The sequence below is a fragment of the Pimephales promelas genome, chromosome 15 (assembly GCF_988280905.1).
Source record: "Pimephales promelas chromosome 15, fPimPro1.hap1.1, whole genome shotgun sequence".
Taxonomy (NCBI): domain Eukaryota; kingdom Metazoa; phylum Chordata; class Actinopteri; order Cypriniformes; family Leuciscidae; genus Pimephales; species Pimephales promelas.
Window position 1 is genome coordinate 27009514 of NC_142783.1, and position 19006 is coordinate 27028519.

General features: G+C 38.3%; 1 long non-coding RNA gene across 1 annotated transcript in view; it reads right to left on the reverse strand.

Annotated features, from left to right (window-relative positions):
- Nucleotides 1-18162, reverse strand: part of LOC120482866 (uncharacterized) — an 87227-nt gene extending 69065 nt beyond the window's left edge. Inside the window, exon 1 of the long non-coding RNA XR_016146702.1 lies at nt 18054-18162. This is a non-coding gene — a long non-coding RNA (uncharacterized LOC120482866). The remainder of the gene's footprint in view (nt 1-18053) is intronic.
- Between the last annotated feature and the right edge of the window lie 844 nt (nt 18163-19006).

The window sequence follows — 19006 nt, forward strand, 5'->3', positions numbered from 1 at the left end:
TACATAAATGACAGCACTCTAAAAAAAAGTAAAACACTATAAATTGGCATTTATTAACATTAATATATATTGGCCAAAATATTGCCAAACAGGCGCTTTTGCATTGCGTTTTGACACCAAATCTTCCGCCATTATCTTGCTTTTCTGTAATTTGACTCGTTCTCGTCTCCACACGTGCTAAATGGAATCCTGATGCTTGCTGATCTGTGACGTGACGGCACGCGTTGCGCAGTTCATTTTTAATTATAATGCTCTCTTCAGAACTAAATAATTGAAAATTATTATTTTTTATTAATTCAAATAAATATTTTAGCAAAAACGAATACTTTAAAAAAAAAAAAGTCAAGACATCGCGGTGTCACGGTGGGAAAGTGATGTCACCGGTGATGGGGCTTAAAACCGGTAACACCGTCAACACCGTCTATCGCGGCAAGCCTACTTTGACCATGCTTCAATATTTGACGTTTTAGGCGCCCTTTAGCATCTCTTAAATGACGCGATCCTACGGCGTCATCTAACTGATGCTAAAAGAAAGCGTCAGTTAGAGGACGCGGTTAGGTTTAGGTGTGGGGTGGGGTAGGGTACACGCGATCCTAGGGCGTCATTTAACTGACGCTAAAGGGCGCCTAAAGCGTCAGATATTGAAGCATGTCCAAATGCTTCCCAAGGCGTCACTTAACTGACGCCTTGGGGGTGAGAATGGGCTGTTGTAGAGGCATATTATTAAGAGGTACAATAAAAAAGGGCAACAAACAATTATTGAGTGTTATTTTTTCTTATTTTTATGGGCTCAAAAAAATTATTTTTTCCATGTTCCAAAGCAGAAAGAAAGTCACATGGCTTTGGGAAAGATATAAACATGAATAAATGATAGCAATTTTCAGTTTTGGATGAACTGTTACTTTTAATATAAAAAAAAACAGCAACTAAAAATCAAATCAAAGTTATGTGAACATTCATTTTCACATTTGCATTCCAATTATTAAACATGTCACTAAACCGCTGCCAGAAATTTAAATGGAGGATGACATAAACTACAGCTATTAAGTGAAACTGATATCTTATCATGAAACAATGAACAGGGATTATACAACTGCTAAACCATCTCAGTGTAATTAACAATCTAAGCGTTTTGATTAGCGCCACACCAATGTCATATATCTCCCAATTAAACTTGCCACGATCCCGCGGGTCATGCTAATGTCATTTCTTACATGTATTTTACTTCAGCACACATAAAAGACAAGACAGTGATCCCAAGTTTTTGCTCTGCCTCTTTCAAATCACAGTATGACAGCTATAAATTAAAGCATCATCCTGAAAGAGAGAGAGGACCATAAACAATGATTTTCAGTCGCATTTGCACATTTTTTTCCAGTTGCTTAAAAAACAAGGATGAGGTAAATGGCAGAGGAGTGAGAGTTAACCAGAGACCTCTTCGACTGCTCCTCAGAAGCGACTGGTGAAGGGAGATAATTGATGAGAGTGAAAGAATGGATCTGTACTCTTAAATAACAGGATTTGCGGTAGCCTGCACATTAAGGTGTTCATAGCCAGTTAGCTGCTGATGACAAAAGGGACAGGAGGCGAGTATTCTACCCTGTCAGGAAGAGGCCACCGCAAAGTGTGCTCCGAGATGTCTCCTATTCATCTGCGGTGGGTAATTACTTCAAACCCTATATTACCATGGTAATGAGACACTACAGCACTGTCAACCCCTGCCAAGCAAAAAAACAAGGCGATCTAGAAGAACTTCAGACCGATCTTTTGTCTGTTGGCAGAGATGAGCCATCTAGTTTCAGAAAAGTGGATTAGGGAATCAGATTTTCTCATGATTTCTTCCTTTAATTGTTGAGATACTTTCTGCACAAATAACCATTTTGTCATTGTTTCAAATGTGACCTATTTCTCTTGGTCTGTTTTTCATGCACCGTGATAGTCTACTCATTGGAACAATTGTATATGTAATGAAATGATTCTTGTGGTGTTTTGGGACATGTTATAAGTTCATGAAGATTCTATATATTCCAGTATTTAGCAAAGAGACACTGCCTAATAACGTCTAACACAGTCGTTCTAAAAAAAAACAGGTTAAGTTTTAGCTGGTTAGCAATGCAGTTAACCCCTGCTGTTATTGCACACACACACACACACACACAGTATGCATACACTTGCACAGAAACGTGTTGTCAGCACCACTCTGACGAATTTATCAGTTAATAGTTTACCAAATAGAAATAAAAAGGTGATAATGGCCCTGTTCTTGAAGCTGATAAAGTTACAGATTCACTACAAGTAGGGATGCTACTGCAAAAACACTTTTGAGAGATGCACAGACTCAGTTAATTCACAAAAGCTTAAATCAATCTCACTCTTTCTCTCCCTCTCTCACTAAAACTGCATTAATAACTGAATTAGACTGCTATCAGTGGCTGAAGCCTCTGTTACTAGCTTTAGAATGACGTTTTGGAATTAGCAACAGAGGCTTGGAATGAGAAGATGCGTCAGAAATTACTCCTAAGAGCGTTTTAAGGACAAAAACTTGACAAATGTCTTGAAAAAAACATCATTTGAACAACTGTTTGATGCGTGGGAACCATAGTATAAGCAGAATAAACAACACTATCTCACGACCAATTCGTACGAATTTGACGCATGATTAAAAAGTGTCTAATTCGTACTAATTCGTACGACCTCACTCGTACTAATTCCTACGATTTGTCTAAACCCACGTGATGGTTAGGTTTAGGGGCGGGGTCAGGGGTAGGTCATTCGTACGAATTCATACGAATTGGCCAATTCGTAAAATATGTACGATTTAGCAAAATCTTATTAATTCGTACGTGTGAGGTCGTATGAATTGTTACGAATTAGCCACTTTTTAATCATTCGTCGAATTCGTACGACTTGGTCGTGAGATCGGGTTGGAATAAATGACTCCGGGCTATGAATTATAAAAAAAAAAAATTAAATGCACATCAGAGGTGTAAAACATTATTTTTATCCCAATTTTATTGCAAATATTCCTTACTATCCTATCACTACGGGGCTGTTGAATGCTTGGTTGACAAATGTTCTAAAGTGAGCAATTATTTTCCAAGAAACGGAGTTATAGTTGTTCCAGGCAGGTCTTGAACGAATTACAGCGTATAACTTCGCCAAATTATTTAAATTAATTCAAAGGTCCTTACAGCCTACAACTAGGGCTGGGTAATAAATATCGATTTCTCGATATTAATCGATTCTCATTTTTATGAACCGATATCGATTTTTAAATCTCAAGAATCGATTAGTCATCCTGTTTCATTTGAATGAATGGAACATTGTATCGCGGCTGCGTGCATCCAAAAAAAACAAAAAAAAAACGCAATAATCTATGTTCTTTGTTACTATTGATATGAAACAAAGTCTCAATTTTCAAATTACATCCATTTTCTTTAGAAATTCAAAAACAGAAATAACGTTTTGGCGCTGTGGCGTGAGATCGCTCTGGCGCAGCTCTAGAGAAGCAGCAGCGCTGATCTCTCTTCCGGCAATAATAACAATTACAGCGCGAAATAAAAATGAATGAGCATCTGAAAGTGTGTTAAAAGATAGAGTACAACTTATCGAAATCCATATCATGTCACATTGATTCGCTCAATCAGCATTTCAACCATGGAAAGACGTCAGTTAAACAGCAATGTCATGCATCGTTATATCTACCTCAGAAAACCCACATAAACTCGTTAGTCCGCTAGAAAAAATAACTCTGGAGAGGAGCATTTTGCTAAATATATACACCATATTACATATGCATTATAATCTTAATGTTCTTCAATATTTAATGTATATTTAAGTTTTAAGTATATTTAAGTTTTATGACAACCACCATTTAAATGTTTATATTTCATATAATCTTCTTATTATAAAAATAAATAAAAGTGTAATGCAAGTGTTTGTATAGCTACAAAACAGTTCATTATTACCTTCATATTAGGCTAATGAAGCCTAGTAGGCTACAACTACAGTAGACTCCCATAGTTTACAGCATTAGTTAAGAGATTTGGTTTCCTTGAGAAAATTTGCCATTTATTGTAACTGATATCCAAAATAATCAATATTGAATCAAAATCGAATCAAATTGCAAGCTTGTGAATCGAAATCGAATCGAATTGTGAAATTTGTGTCAATACCCAGTCCTAGTCACAACTATGAAATTTGGCTGATAATTAATTATCTAATTATCAGTCAATGAAGGCTTTGACGATTATTAGGGCTTTGTCATACATTTTATTTTACAATACCCATTTGGCTGGGAGGTATGCATTAAAATGTTGAATGCAAAAATTGAAAGTAGTTCCAGTCAGTTTAATCACCATATTAAATGAATGCACCGAAGCATGCACACACACAAACACACACATTAGACAGTCACTCGCACACAGAGATCGTGCAGCGCACACACAGCTTTAATAAAATAGTTTTGTTAATGAAAAAGCTACATAAATGCAGATAAATGTTCAATAAAAAAGAAAATAAATAAATAAATAATAATAAAAAAGGGTTAAAAATCGAATATTGATTGCTCCTTTATGTTAAATTGCTAATTTTTCCCCCCACTCATTTTTAAGGGCCAACATTTCAATAACTGAACCGTTACTCTATCAAATGATCTGCTTGTATCAAAGATCTATTTCTAAAAGACTTTGCTCAACATTATAATCATTGTCATTCAAATCCTCCTAATAAAAAAAAGAGAGAGAGAGAGATAGGCATGACAAGTTGGAGGGCATTCATTGAATCTCAAGTTACAAGTTGGTCTGATAAAAAATTCAAATATCAAATAAAACATCAGTTTCTCCAAGCTCAGTTCTGACCCTTTTCTAAGTGCGTACATTATTCAGTCAGTTAGGGATCGGTGTCCGCATCACAAGCAGACCGTTATTTGTTGTGTGACAGGTATAACCTGTCCCAGACGTACAGTATGTGTCTGACTGCCTCCTCACTCTTAAATGAATAAATCTTTGTGCGTGATGCGTGTTCAATATTGAGGTCCAAATAAAAATTTAACCACGATAGTTATTCCTGCAAAAAAGAAAAAAAAATCATTGTTTCCCCGTTGCGAATACAAAGTGTTTTGATATCCATGCTTAGAGAAACTAAGACAACTGTAATACAAATTGCATTTAATTAATTCTGAATGAATGGACTGTCAGTCATTTAGTTTAAGGTGTAATTTTGTTATTAAAAAACACTTTTGCAACTTTTAATTTGTTCTAGGAGTCGCAGACGGTTTATTGATTCATTTGAAATCCCGTTCATTATTAGCGTGAACGGATCAAGCTTTAGATGTGACATACTCAGAATTGTTTCACACAAGATGGCTTACAATAGCGAAACGTGTATTTTAAAAAACCTGTCCTTTGTGTGTCCTTTTCACACACATATAATGACATGAAAAGACGTGTACCAGGTGAAGGTTAAATAAAGAATTAGATGGAAAAAAACACTGTGTATAATTACTGGCCCCAGTTAATTTCTGGAGCACTAATGGAAGCACATGGAGGGGTGAAATGTCTTGGTTGCATCATTTTATCTGCTATATTTTCACTGAATCTCTCCGTCTCTTTGTCAAAAACAACCCACTCTGTCCTGCCGATTGCATCTCATAATTATCCCTTATTGTTGATGACATTCTACATAGCATAAGTTCAGGTCTAGAACGAGACAAAGCGCAGCCATTGAACCCATCAGGCTGAAAAGTGGTTAAATTGTGACATCATCCAAGCTGCACAAATTTTGAAAAACAAGAAATCAAATAATATTGAACAACCACATTTTCATTTAACGGGTGTTAAAAGTTTTTAGCCAAAAAAAAAAAAAAGTTGTCATGAAACCCAAAAGGATTTTAGGAAAGATTTATAAACTGCTCTTTTCCGACAAAAGCAGATGAGGATTTTAACTCAGACTTAAACTTATACCAATATTCCAACCCAATCTTACGGCAATTCGTATGTATTTTTACGAGGTGGCTAATTCGTATGAATTCATGCTAATTACCATTCTCCTGACCCGGTCCCTAACCTTCTCATCACTGGGGTTTAGACAAATCGTACAAGTGAGGTCGTCCTAATTAGCAACCTACTCACTCGAATTGGTCGTGAGATACTGTAGCGTTGACTATTCTACGCATTTCAATATTCTGCCATAGCTAAATGGATTGGTCATGTGACTTTCAAGTCAAGTGGCGTGTTATCTATACGCATTTTGAGCTATCCGTGTGTATGCGTGTATGTCTACGCCGTTAAATGTCTGAGTGATTCCTCGTGTATTTACACATCGTTAAATGTCAGAGCAAAACGAAGCAAAATGTATATCTACATCTGGGGAGCGATATTTTTTTCCTTGGATGGTAAGGGAAGACTCGTATTACAGCCATTCTCACCCCCAAGGCGTCACTTAACTGACGCCTTGGGAAGCATTTGGACATGCTTCAATATCTGACGCTTTAGGCGCCCTTTAGCGTCAGTTAAATGACGCCCTAGGATCGCTGTCTGTCTGAATTCGCTCACTCATTTTTACTTACTCCTTCTCATTCACTCCTTCAAGTGAACAGTATTAGTGGACTAATGTAGGGAATAGGCCCAGTAAATGAGGGTTTAGGGGGCGATTTCGAATTCAACCCATGTTCTCAAGCAGTGAAAAATAGAGGATACTGACAATGCGTTGACAGACAGGACAGAGCAGGTAATATTTAATATGAAACAGTCTCAACTTTCAAATTTGGTCAGTCAAAGAAAATCAAACAATAAATTGGCCTACCGTTTTGTGGCTCTTTAATGTGTCGTGACAGATTGCCTGATAAAGCCAAGTTCCACCGACGTTAATCTACTAACTCTCCTGACTGCTTTGTCGGACAAAAATGGTGGATTTTGATTGGTCAGATCACATGTCTGTCAATCAAAAGTTAGTTTTGTTTTCAAACTAGCGCATATTCAGGGCACAATAACAAAACAGTTATTTCCCGCACTACCGCACCGTTATGTTTGCCCGTGAAAACATGCGCATTTTACGCTTGCCTTTAAATTAGCTATTTAAAATCCCCCGCCGGTGACACCGGTATTACCGGTGTTGTCACACGTCGATTAACCGGTGAGAAAATATCCTCACCGTCACAACCCTATCATAAACACGCTGAAAAGCGATTATGCATGTTGATAATAACATGCAAAAAATGGAAATATGAATTGGCGTGTCATACATACGCCATTTCATGAGATCAGTCTGCAGTTTTAGTCATTTTAGCACTTAAACTTTGAAATGCCTTGCCAAGCACTTGAAAAATAGTCTAAGTTTTTTAAGTTTAAGGTGTTCATTTATTATATTTGATTTGATTTAAAACAAATTAAAATGTTTTTTGTTTTTTTTTGTTAATAACAACACCGCACACAAGAAGCAAAGTTGTTTCCAGTAAATGGTGTCAAATGTGATTCTACTAAAGGCACAATTATTGAACTGAACAAGCTCAAATTTGAATTTCTGAGCTCCAATTGAGCTAGATATACACAGTATATATATTACACCGGTATACACAGTATATATAGTTTTGCATTTGTAGAAGATGCTATGCGGAGATATACATCCAGTACTCCCTTTAAATATGTGCACATAGACTCATTCACACACACACAAACACGCAGCTTAGGCTAAAGCAGTTCGCCTCTCTGTGTCCACACTGGACTGTCCCTAGACAGGAATCCAATTAAGCAGCTCTGGTTTATCCTCTTCCGATCCTTTTTTCTCCAGCACAAGTGAGGGGAGCGAGGGGCCACTGAAGCAGGTTTTCTTACAGCAGGAGTGGGACACAGGCCCATCAGCTCGAGGTCTGTGATCTCAATGCACAGGGCTGCCATGGGCACAGTGAGAGAGGGGGGAACTGATACAGACATCACATTGCAACCCTGCATTAGTAGTGTGCTTATGCATGAATGCACACATTTGCAGATATTATTACAAAGGGGTCGCAGTGTTCACTGACCTCAGCATCTCGTGTCTCTCAAACCTCACCTTCCCATGCTGGCATGTCTGCCCTACACTACCCCCACATCCCGCTCTCAGCAGGAGACCTTCATTCCTGAGCTCAGCAGAACCTACAGCAGGACCTTCTCAGTTCAGTGGGCCAAGGGAGGCAAAACAACAGGGTGCCAGTTTGCTTCATCTCTATCTCAGATGAAATAGACAGGGAGTGCAGGTAGCGATGTTAAATCATCTAACAGTGTCCTAGTTCATGCTTGAAAAACTTGTAAAGGAATATCCTGCGTTCAATACTAGTTAAGCTCAGTGTGTGGCATAATATTGATTACCTCAAAAAATTATTTCTTGAAATGAAAAAAAAAAAAAAAAATTTTATATATTATTATATAAAATATATACATTTATATATATATATATATATATATATATGTATATATATATGGCACACAATGGAAATGAATAGGGCCAATGTTACAATACTCAGATAAATGTGTGCTAACATGATTTTTTATTTTTTTTGTAAAAAAACAAACAAACATACTAACCATTTCTGTGAAATAGTTATATCCAATTTTACAACTTCACAGGCATGACAAAATACTGCCTAAAAAAAACTGCCTAAACCCCAGACTAAAAAAAACTTTTTTAAACTTTAAATACATACCGGTAAGTTGCAAAATTAAATGGAAGTGCTTTTATGAAATCAAATAATCAATTATTTTATTAAAACCTTAAAAATTGCCCCATTTACTTTTATTATATGTACTTCAACCTAACCCTGGTTTTGTCTTGTTTTTTTCTAAGAAACGAAGGGGGTCAAATTTTGTGGAAATCTAAATTATGCCACAAATGCTGTTGAAATCAACTTGTACTGAAAAGAGAGTACTACACATGGCCAGTTGGCTAGAAGACTCAAAACACATTTACACTGAAATGACATTTTTTTCTGTGGTGGAAAAGACCATTTTAAACGAACTCTTATACCAATGTTCATGAAGAGCCTGCTTCTAATCCTGTCAATCATATCACAAGGGTATATGAGCAGACGCTAGCCTCATCCCCCTAACATCTCTTCCGGATTCCCTCCTCCACCCTATCCTCACCGTTATTCTAATATCCATTAAGTACTTATTCATTAATTAAATGGTCCAGGAGAAGCTTATAGAGCCCGAATCTTGCGCTCAATTCTCAGCGTTACGGACAGTAAGCCAAATCTGTTTACTCACATCACATAGGCCTAAGGATTATATGGACAGGAATGAAACATTTTATGAAATAAAATCGCAGACTCCTTTGTCTTGATTATGTATCCTACAGTAAAGATATAATTTAGCAAAATTACAGCTTGGCTAGAAATTTTTACAAAACACAAAAATATCCTAATCTTTCTGTACTACAAATGTGAAGAAGCACATCGGTATAAAACAGGAATATGATGAAATTTATAGAAAATTAATAGAAAAAGATCTCACAAAGTAATGTCACTATCAGTAATGTTCCAGAGCGTTGCCAACTTGGTGGATATCTTAAATGACCTCTAATTTACTATAATATGTAACCCATGTCTGAGATCCTGTCAAGCATCAGAAAAGTGCAAGGAGTGAGTAAATAAATTATCCTGAAAGAATAAGCACACAACCATGTACAGACTCCATGGAACCTTTATAAATATTTGTACAGAGTGAGCTGTTAGAAGTAGAATAAATGGTGTTTTTTTGTTTGTTTGTTTGTTTTTTTTGTAGGCAATGTGGCGTGCAAAGGTTCAAATCCACCCCTGAATCTTTGTAGAAAGGTGAATATTGTCATGTTCTTCTCTTCCTTTATGCTCAGGCCAAGAAAAAAGTGACTTTGAAAAGGAAAACCAAGCAGCAAGATGTTAAAATCCCACCCCCTTTCTATCTAACTATTCTCGTCTCACCTTGAGCTGCGTCCACACAGACCATTTCCCCCCGAATCTTTCCCTGACAAACGAACGCTAGCCTCTGCGGTCCCCCTCTCCGCCACGGCACAAACAAGAGCTGTCCACACATCACTCATTAACGTGCACCCCCCACATCAGCCTCCATTAAAAATAACCCGCCCCGACAGCCTCAGAAAGGACGGCGCACCTCCCGAACACCTTTTAGTCTCTCTCTCTCCGCCTGCACCCCCTGCCCCTCCTTTCATTAGGCCTGTTTTGGAGTGCGCTGTGGTATCTACACCATAACTAAGGCTGTTAGCATCTGTTTTACTCCAAGCAAAGTCAAAAGGTGCAGGGCTTTGAGGAGCAACCCCCTCTCCCGCAAGGATTCCCTCTCTGGCGCCCCCACCTCCCCTCCCTCCCTTCCTATTACTTTGCATACCCAGAAATGTCACCTTACTCCAGCAAGCTGTTACCATGCTGCCTCCATGCCAAAACAGCCAGCCTCAAAGGACACTGATGGATCCTGCATTTTTCAGTGATGGCTCTTAAAAGGCATTAGACGCCCGAGGCACCTCAGGCTTGGGCAACAGAAGAAGATGTGATATAATGGCGCTGGAACGAAGGACTGTGCCTCAAAGTCAAACCCAGCATGTGACACTGAGGGAGGTTTGGAGGGCTTGGAGAAAAAATGATTCCTGACTGCTGATATCTTGGCCGCGTCCGTGAGCCGGTTTGGACGATCGTGGAACAAGCACAAGCTTTTTTTAAGGCGAGCATTTATTGCAGCACATGGAAGAAGATAGATCATGCTGCTTTATAACTCACAAACATTAAGTGCAACTTTGATATTAAAAGCATGACATATTTTGATGCTGACTTGGAACACAGAGTCAAGATTCACCTTGTTGACCGCCAGAGTTAAAATAATTAGCTAACTTTCATCAATGACCATTTTTTTCCCAACATTAAGGTCGAATATCAATGTGCATGATACATTTAGTTAAACGTATATAGTAGAATATGTACATTTATTTGCATACGATAATAATAATCAGAAACAATAAGCTCAAGGTCATCGCTTAATATGTAGACAAAACCAGACATTTTATACAAGCGTGTTGAGTTCAACAGACTGTTTAAGTGGAAAATACAACAAGCATATTTGTTTCAGTTAGAGACCAAACTGCACCAAGTATTTGTATGAAAAAGTGCTGCCGACGCACATGTAAACAGTATACCCGATGAAAAACATTACGCTACTAAACCATAGTAGATTGCATTTTTGTTTACAGCAGGTGGTCTTTGAACGAGCACAAACGTGTACTCACGGAGTGACATGAAATGCAGCTTAGCTAAAGCTAAAGAACATCAGGGATCTGATCGCTTCACAATCATAACAAAGTGTTTCCAACGATATTTGAAAGCTGCTCAACCAATGGAAACTGGATCTCAGGTATGGCGGGTGGGTCGTGGGAAGGAAGGATGTGTAGAGACCAATCAGACACTGTACGGGCTCTAACGCGCCAATTACGAATTCACAAATCAAGGCATTTAAAAATGAAAATGTCTCACGACAAATCAAATGTTGGTGCAACCAACTGAGAAAGTTAGTCTCTGACTCTGGAGCCCAGCTCCCAATCTCTCTAAGTCTCTACTAATGAGCTAATGAGTTGAGTTAGGTGTGTTTGATTAGGGAAAAATAAAATGTGCAGAATTATTGGTACTCCAGGACCAAGGTTGGGAACCACTTGACTGAAACCTAATTTTTTTTTAACCGCCATTAAGAATTGTTAAAAATAATGCAGTTTGAAAATGGTTGACCCAGTGAAGACCCAGCAAGGGGTTTGAATATGATGGTCACATCTTTAAGGGACAGAAAGAAATCCAGTGAAGTACTTGCGGAGCATTTAGTCTTCCATTTCCGGGATATAGTCTTCAACTGTGAGAAGCAGCAAAAAAAAAAAAAAAAAGAAACCAACATGGAAAGGCTTGCATCGGCAACAAGTGGCAGTGAGTCCTGTCAAGCATACAACCTTAATGGCTCAATCAGAAAAGTGCCAGAGTATCTGAAGAAAAGTTCATAAGAACAACCATGACTATGTTAATATGCACCCTCACAATGCGATTATAATGAGATTTAGGCAACATTGCGTTTAAACCTTACCTAGCGTAAACACAAAACCTTGATCAAGTGATTAAGCTCATAATCGTAGTAACCATAATAATAGTAAAACATGTGGCGTATGTTTATTTTAAATCGCAATAAAACAAGCCTGTAAACACTCTAATCTCATATATCACTCTGAGTCTGACCAAAGTGTGCATGTGCTTGAAATGGCTACACCAATAACGTAGTCCTGCACAGATTAGTAAACATAGCAGTAAAGAAGGCGTCACATAAGAGACCATACTCTTGATATCCATGTGAGTTCATTTGGGATATGTGAATAATACCCCATTAGATAATAACCACAGTTCTTAGTGAATGATCAGAATAATGAAAGCTGCATGTAAACGGGAGTGAAGAGGTAGCTCTTGTCGTGTAAACATCTTAATGTGTTTAAGTCCTTGTGATTATTGAAAATAATCACATTATTGGTGCTCATGTAAACACTCTCAAAGATTCTTATCTTCAGCCATTTGTAATGCAGTGGGGCTTCAATTCAATCAATAATGGAGGTCACAAATTAATTCTGAAAAGCATAAACAGTCTTTGATTCATCATGCCCTACATTCTTTGACTAATCTTACTTAGGCCTATTGGAGCAGATCTACAGGTCACATCACAGCCATGACCTCACGTGGAATCACTCGGATGGCAAAAGTTGACGTCTAACGATTAGTGTTGTCAAAAGTACCGATTTCAGTACCAAGTCAGTGCTGAAATTTTAAAAAATGTCAATTTGAAATTGAGCAACTTAACATTGTGTCTTAAAAAGTGAGCTCCAGACGTGAGATGCTAGCCTGGTTAAAACAAGACCATTCTCAGTTGTAACTGAGTTATGGTCTGGCAAAGCGTAATAGACAAATCATTTCCAGAGGGGCGTCACCAACGGACGTCATGGGTAGACATAAAACCAATCAGAGAGATGAGATGACGTATGCAGAGCGGAGGGCGGCGGAGAAACATCTCCGAGTGTTGTTCTTTGCTCGGTTTTTAACAAAAAGGAAACGCTCAAATCGCTTAAAATAGACGCGATAGCTGATTCGAACGAGTGATGTTCGACGGCGGCATCCATCTTTGTAATGTAGGCTACAAAAATGCTTCAAAATCCCAGCGCTGTCGTCATCGTGTAAAGCCCACCCCAACGTTTCTGATTGGTGCCGCGATTTCGACAGTTTGGAAATGGGCTTGAATGAGCTCTTTGCCAGACTAACTTTCAGAGCAAATCTAAATTTACTGGCAGTTGTCTAGGTTTTCCCAGGCAAGTGAGATGCAGAAAAAAACAGCGAGATGTGATGCAACAGACCTATACAGTACATAGATCAACTATTTTTTTTAGACCTAGCCCTCTATAAAACCACAGTATGCATTTAATGAAGTCCCTTAAAACATAAAGAGTAGGCCTACCTTAATATTTTCCAAAAAAAGCCTTTCACGTCATGCTACAAAAGCTTAACATTTTAAGACAAAGATGAAAACGCATTTGTTCCATCACTTCATCAATTACAGCAACAGAACAATGGCCGGCAAAATAACGGCATGTTATATTGTTTGGCTAAAGCCTCTTGTCGCTGCATAATGGTGGAGAGTAGCGTGTGTGGGAGTTTCCTGAAGGACTGGAGGACTCTCATGCACAAACGGCGCTTCAGGCCGGCTAGAGGACTCTTTCAAAGTGAACAATCTGTCTCCTCACTAAAGGTCTCCCTCGCAGTAAACAGTATGTGATACTGTAGTGAAGGACGGTCACGGAGTGGCTAATCGGATGGACACAGCGAGTCTCCACTGGCGGAGCGAGAACAATGCAGCTGCGGCTGCTTAAGAGCAGCAGGTCCTGAGGCGCGACGCTGAACTGCGACCTTGCTCGTATGGACCGGTCCCTGCCACTACCTCTTTGACAAAACTTATGATTCATATAGCCCTAGTGCACTCTTTCCCTCCATCCATTTCTCTCTTTCTCACTCTCTTTCTCTCATTGCATGACCTTTACATCAGATTGCTGATAGTTATACTTTCCCTCCGCCCCTTGGATGTCCTACATATCACAATAGCCTTGCCTTAAGTGAGAGCAAAACTCTTTATGACTCTCTCGCAATCGCATGTGAAAAAAAGCATTGTCTCCAACCTCTGGCAATGCCTTAATTAGAACACACTAAGGCTCCTCTTCGGTGTCTCTCTTTCTTTTTAGCAGTATAATTAGATTAGTGTCGGAGACCTGGTGTAATCGCTCCAAGGGAAGATGAAGGAGTGGGAGCGATGAAGGGAGACAGGTGGCCCCTCTTCGCTCTTATTTCCCCCTCTCGTGCTCCGCTGCAGGACAATACGTGGAGACAAGGCGAGGTATGGCCCCGACCCCTTTCTCTCTCCCTCCCTCCCCTTGACAGGTGCTCCTTTAGTGCAGGTGTTTTGTGAGAGCCGGTCCGGCTTCAATATGTGTGCGTGGGTGCGCAAGCGTACTGCTCGTGTTCAGACGACACATAAGAATACACCAAGTTATTTTAAAACCTCAACCATCTCACCTGTTTTCTGACAACAGCTGAAATAAAGAAATTGGTGTGCTTAATAAGCTTTTAGGTGCAAATTTTTTCAATATGTTGCACAATTGTGTCTAAATAAGATTTTTTTGTGCGTGTATGTCATCGATACACTTATTTGTCGACCCCAAACCCCTCAAGAGATATATGACCCTCTTCCCGCTCTTTTTACTTTTCTGAAGGTATCTTAAAATCTGACATTACTGTCCAAATCACATTTTGCCTCCAGAACTCAAAGCTATTCAATAGACCATTAAGATATATAAAATAGGATGGGCTGGAGATATGTGACCTCTGGAATGAATCCAGTTTTCTAAAAGAGTGCCTAAAGTGGAATGAGGAATTTCACTTTGGTGGGTGACGTCTTAAATCATGAGCTGATTTGACCAGTGAAGGTATAAAATCAGATTTTTCCCAATGGGCATTGGGCTTCAGATTGTTAAAGAGTGTCTGACAAGTGTATTATTGATTATCAAAGCAATGAGTTCAGAAACAGTGAAGAAGTGTGGTTTCCATTTGGGCCGCAAATGTTGTCAGTTAATAGGTTAAGACTAGTGTTGTCAAAATATTCGGTACTTCAGTACCAAGTCGGTACTAAAATACGTTAAACATCACGGAACCAAGTATTGGTGGTACCGAGTGCCAAACCTACTGCTTGCTTATTTTTCACTTGATTTTTTTATAAGCAATATTTCTCAATATCATCAATATTTTTGTTAGTAAATTTTGATAGTAAATTTTGATAGTAAAGTCATTGAATTAAATTGAATTTTTTTTTTAAATAGTTAAATAAATTGGAAAAATAGTTCAAACTGATTTAACTGTGGTACCGAAATTGGTACGAGAACCATAACATTTTAATGGTATCGGTACCGACTACTGAAATGTTGGTACCGTGACATCCCTAAATAAGAATAAACAATTTTTAGTCAAGTAAGGCTGCTTAACAGCTCAGAAAGCCACTGCAAATGAGCCACTGCAAATGTCTGAATTCCATCAGGGTGCACTCAAATGATCTTTCTGTGTAAATAAGAGGGACTAAATTAATAAAAAAGAACCAAACATCCAAAAAAACACTTAGGGTCACCATAAATAACCTATTACTGACGCTCATGTCACAGGGCTGATGAAGTCAACCATGGGCACTCGAGAGAATGTGTTGAAGATTAGCTTGCTTGTGGCAATATGAACTGTCCAAGCCAAGTGTTCTGCTCGACCACAGTGAACCAAGAGGAGATGATATTATTCAAGTGCTCTTGTTTAATAGACAGAGCACCCTAGTGGCCATGTTCCCGGCCAAAAATTAGACTCACCAAAACCATAACCAAAAAGCAGTGTTAATCGTAACACGTGAACTTGCTTATCAAAGATCAAATATGACCTAATGCACTGATATAGTCAGTCCTACAAGACAGACTTTAAAACTTAAAACACAATCTTAATGTGCCCTGTAATCTGATCGGTTTACACTCAACACATCTGATATGATCCCAAGCAGATGTCAACACTACTCATAAAGAACAGGAGAGTTTGTTTTCTCATGTGTTGGGTGACATGACAGTAAGACAGTCATTGGGTATTTACTTAAGGCTGTAAGGCCATTGTTGTCCCTCAGCCTCTCCCTAAGGTCACAGGCATCAACTTAATTAAAGCTGACACACTGAAACATCATCCCTACAGCTGGTTCAACAAACCTGTCAAAACACAACAGCACCCATACAGGTTTAAGAAATATAGATCTGATGAACAATTTCCTTGATCAGAGATGAGAAGACTGCTTGAACCTAAGAGACAACTGACTCTTATGGCTTTAAATATACTAAAACTACTGTATGTATGACACACATACAAAAAAAATTAGGCCTGTATTATAAAATTATAAGTTATTGTAAAAAATGCTGATTGTGCATGCATGTTTTAAATAGTTTTCTGCTGAATTAGCAAGGCCACACTGCTATTGAAATCTGTATTGCACATTTAACATATTATGACAACAACCATAATAATAACTGATAATAGTGAGAAAACCACATGATGAATCAAAGTTCAACATAGCTTTTCCACAAGCTGAGCATATGGAAGGTGCGCAGGTGTGTCATGCACACAACTACAAAACAACATATTGGTAACACATGACACTTAAATAACATAAAAAATGAATAGATGTAACAAAACCTAATACACATAATTGATCAAATTAATAAAAAGCTTATAACATTGATGACATCATGATACCAAAGACCGCCAGTTAGATACACAAGATGAATTATATCTCATATTTGTTCAGAGACATTAGGGCTGTTCCAGACTGAGCACCCGGTGATCGACTGGATCGCTAAACTCCGAAAACGTCAGATCAAATTTTCAAATATGTGCTATCTTTATAAACCACAGATTCGAGCTTTGAACAAGTACATTGTCGTCTGAAAAAACTCTTAAAACTACATTTCGGGGGACAGGTTTTTCAGGGTTTTCCTGCATGCTAATTATTGCGAGATGTTTTCTTGGATACCTGGCTATCTCAAGACCCCACAAGTCACCTCTCGGTGGATCCTCGATAAAAGGGGCAGATCAAGAACACATCTGGGGATTTGAAGTGTACTTGGCCAGATGTGAACTATGAATTGGAACAGGATTTGGGCAGTGACTAATGACGTTTGACAAGTCCACAAGAACACAAGTACAGAGAAGAATGAATATTGAAAATATTCACGTGTGTCCTTCACATCCTTCAAAATGCCCACAATCCTTTGCACACATTACAATTCACGAAAAAGAAATGAGGGAATATGACTCGTCACTGAGATTTCGAGAGATTTCCTGTGTTCACAGTCGAGACACACTATAGGAGCAAAACGGTTAAATCTGGGATTTTTTTGTCCTCATGTGTGTGACTATCACATTTTGAAAATATTATAAGATAAAAAATCTTTTGGTGTGTATACCCCAGCATAACGTTACTGCCTGCAAGTATGCAGCCTTTCACTTGAGAAGCAACCCATGATTGAGTAATTGAATCATTCATTCAACTTTCAGTTTCATTTTGAAAGCAAGTTGTGTTAAAGCACAGACACAAAGCACAGTTTTCTTTTGGCGAACCAAATATAGACAAAGTATATGGCAATATTTTGTCTAAAATGCATATCAATTAGGTCTAATATTAACGTTAGCTAATTTCTAGCTTCCTGAACAGTTTCTCGTTTGGAACTGCATTTACTGCTATGACGCCAAACTGTAAAACACATTTAAAACACATTCAAAATGAATAGGACACAATATAAGGAAATGTCTCGTCACAGTTCCTTATGTTACGGCTGTAGCAATAGGCGATTGACTCATCAAAAACACGTCACAACACTGAATGCTGAACACTTAAGCTAGCCTCGTTTAAACCTCATAAGCAAACGACAAGTTAGAAAACGTGCAGAAAGGCACTTACCAGTGGTCGTTTGGGATCAAATCAAGCCCTCGCGAGTCGTGTTATAATATTTGTAAATACATTCCAAAAACACAACGCAGAACAACGCGATGTTTACTCTTGCTTGAAGGCCCCAGACTACACCCACCTGGTACAAATACAACGTTTTCATTGGCGGATGAACCTGACCATCTGTAAATAGATTATAATAATTTGTACTGTGTGCAGAGATTCGCAACGTATTCTGTTTTGCATTTATAACTGTCAAAGAAAAAAAAATCTGATATATATAAAAAATATTAAAATCTTAAAAAGATATATTATTAAAATATGAATCATATATCAGTGTTTTTCTCACTTCAGGATCTCAAGGATATGTAGTATGCTATGCTGTGTATCATGTCAGTGTTTTTTGCTGTGACTTTATTTGCAATATTTCCTTTTATAGGCCTACATAGCCTAATGAGTGAATCAACTTGCAATAGCCTACAATTGTAAAATTAAATAGGCGATATGCAATAATTAGATATATTAATAATATTGAAGTAATTAAAAGACAGGTGAGTTTGAAATGGCTTGCAGCATGTTAGTAATAGACTGTAATATAAATATGATTTATTCATATTTCATAAAGAAGTAAATGATGACATCAAACAAACTTTCCCTGAACAAATGTCTTGTTTTCTTCTCATTCACCTTGTAGTCACATTCACAAATCAGTTGTGCAACTGGGCAGACATTGCCCCATGGAGTTGGGGGCTTGAAAATAAGTGTCACTCTGGGCTACATTCAAAGGCATTTTCCACACACACAAAATGTCAGTCTTTCAAATGGATATCAGCATGACACCCTGCAGTGAAGTTTAAAATATTTGGGAGGGGGGGGGGGGGGACAAAAAATAACTTTTGTTTTACCCCTCCTATTACAGAAACGAATACACAGAGAGAGAGAGAGAGAGAGAGAGAGAGAGAGAG